Here is a 2,500-nt window from a genome sequence, read left to right on the forward strand (position 1 = left end):
TTAAGTATATATGTACATACACATTTCTGTGTAGGAGGTAATACAAGAAGACAAGAATGCAGAAGTTGCTAAATTAACAAAAGTATAAGGAAAATATATATAAGTTAGGAATGGGGAAATGGATGAAAAAATGTGGAAAGCAAATGGAAAAAAGTATATAGAAATTAAGGAAAAGAATTCTGAGAAAGGAATAAATGATTAAAGGTAGAAGGTTCTAGAATCAAGAAAGAAAATACAATAGGAAGTAAATCTGAGAATTTGCACAGAAAAGGACAGAAAAAGAGGCAGACATGACAAAAATAGTTGAGAATATATCGAGAAGAATTAAAGCATAAAAATGATGGTGAATAACGTAGGAAAAAATAAACAAAACAAAAGGTAATAGTAATAGAGAAAGAAAGAGACGATGAAAAATAGTAATAAATGTTATGTGGTAAAAGAACACAAAAGATTAAATAAATGTAGTGAGAAAACTTGGAATAAGGAATTCTCTAGAAAAAAAGCGGGAATAAGATATGTATAGAAATAAATATATAGAGAATAGAGTTAAAAATAAGACGCGCCTTAAGCTGTCATCTCGCTTCCACGAGGGATCTAGACAGTTCAATCCGCACGAGGCGAGGAAGTGGGGCGGCGAGTTCCGGGTGCATGTGTGATGGAGATAGATAATTTCTGCGTATTTAGCATGGCTGTTTAGCATAGTATTGCTGAGAACAGGGGAGTTAACCTAATTTTGGCTCCGGGCGCTGAGAGCCGATGCTATGCCATTGTTCATCTCCTGGGCTTTTATCTAAATCAGTCATATTCAATTTTTCCTTTATTTATTTATTTATACCTTCAGCTTGTTCTTGTTCCACTTCGTCAATTAAAAACTTGCAAATATATAGGCTACTTAACAAACTGACCCATACCACTGAGGAGTATCTTTATATGCTCTATTCATTGTGATTCTCAGTTCAAACTTCCACCAAGGTCAGCTTTGCTTCCCACCGTTTCGAGGACCAGAAATTAACGCACCATTCAGGTACTGGTGTAATGGGCTACTCTCTTCAAATCGAATTTGCTGGCCTTGTTTTTATCTGAAACTTTCTTGACATCTCTTTTCCTATTTATAACGGCGTACACATATGTATGTATGTACGTATGTATGTATGTATGTACGTACCTACGTACGCATACATGCATGCATGTATGTATGTATGTATGTATGTATGTATGCATGTGTGTGTGTATGGTATATCTATTTATATATATATATACATATATACATGCACACATATATAGATCCAAAGAGGGTGGGGGAGATCTGCATCGGAGAGACTTGTACTATTTCGAAAAATCGATAGAAAAAGTACAATGAAATTGCGATGGAAGTGGACACTAGAACGTTTTGGATACATAGTCTTTCTTCCGGAAGAAGTTGACAAAACGGGAATAGGAGAATGACAGTCTTGCATTAAGTATGTTTGATAAACTGGCTGCAACTGATGATGAACGCAAGATACGTAGACAGGAAGTAGTAGGAAAAATTAGTGAAGGGAAAGAGGTAGAAGGACAGTGAAATGACATGGGAAAGAGAAGTGTGTGAGGTTGAGAGTGAGGTGAAGGAAAAACTGAGGTAAGAGGGAAGCTGAAGGTTAGAGAAATTACTGAATTAAGAGGAGGTGTAGGAGGAGTAGAAAAAAGAACCTCATTTCAACCCGAGGCTTGTAAATGAAAATTTGTTTCTTTCCTTTGCTTCAGTATGCGGATCCAAGTTGTACAGAAATGCCGCACACTGATAAGTGAATAATGGCATGGCTGTTTTGTGGAAGTGTGCACAACAGTTTGGCTAGGCGCACATTGTTTTCCTGTATTTCTTTTACTTCTTTCTTGTCAGCTTTACCTTGCAGAAAATCTCTGTCCGAAACGTTGGATTTACCATTCAACACAGCAATTTCACTGAGTACTCTCTGTCGAATTAAAAACACTCACGTGCGTGTGTAACACCCCCATTCTCACACAATGCCCGTATAACAGCTTTCTACATATACGTAGCTGCCTGTTACTAATATAAGTAAGACTTCTCAGCGAAAAAATATACAAATATGAAATATAGCGTGATGAACTATGTGGATTATATAATATAGTACATTTGGATATGAAATATTTACGTCTTGCTTTGTAAACTGTACCACCAGGACGTAAATTTATCCAGTTTTTGAAACTCACTGGTGCATGGAATCTAATTTCATAGAGAAGCAAATTATACGACAGAGAATGTGGTATCAGCTGGATTAATTTGAAACTCTGTGTTCTAATTTCATCAGCAGTACTGTACCTTTGTAAAATGTGCAAAACACAACCCATTATTGAACGAGTTTTGTCAATACTTTGAGTACATAAATTGCATCGATTCACATATGCTACTTAATCTTGGCAACAGTTCAAATGATGCATAACGGGTGCTTTAATAGTGTTTTGTTTCATTGTATTGCTATATCTATTGTACAACAGCTAT

At 36.0% G+C, this 2,500-nt stretch overlaps 1 protein-coding gene across 7 annotated transcripts in view; it reads right to left on the reverse strand.

The window, feature by feature from the left end:
* Positions 1-2,500, reverse strand: part of LOC106875510 (uncharacterized) — a 342,680-nt gene that overhangs the window by 74,526 nt on the left and 265,654 nt on the right. The gene's annotated exons all lie outside the window — the stretch shown is intronic.

Source organism: Octopus bimaculoides, chromosome 3 (genome assembly GCF_046866305.1).
Source record: "Octopus bimaculoides isolate indiv1 chromosome 3, ASM4686630v1, whole genome shotgun sequence".
NCBI lineage: Eukaryota > Metazoa > Mollusca > Cephalopoda > Octopoda > Octopodidae > Octopus > Octopus bimaculoides.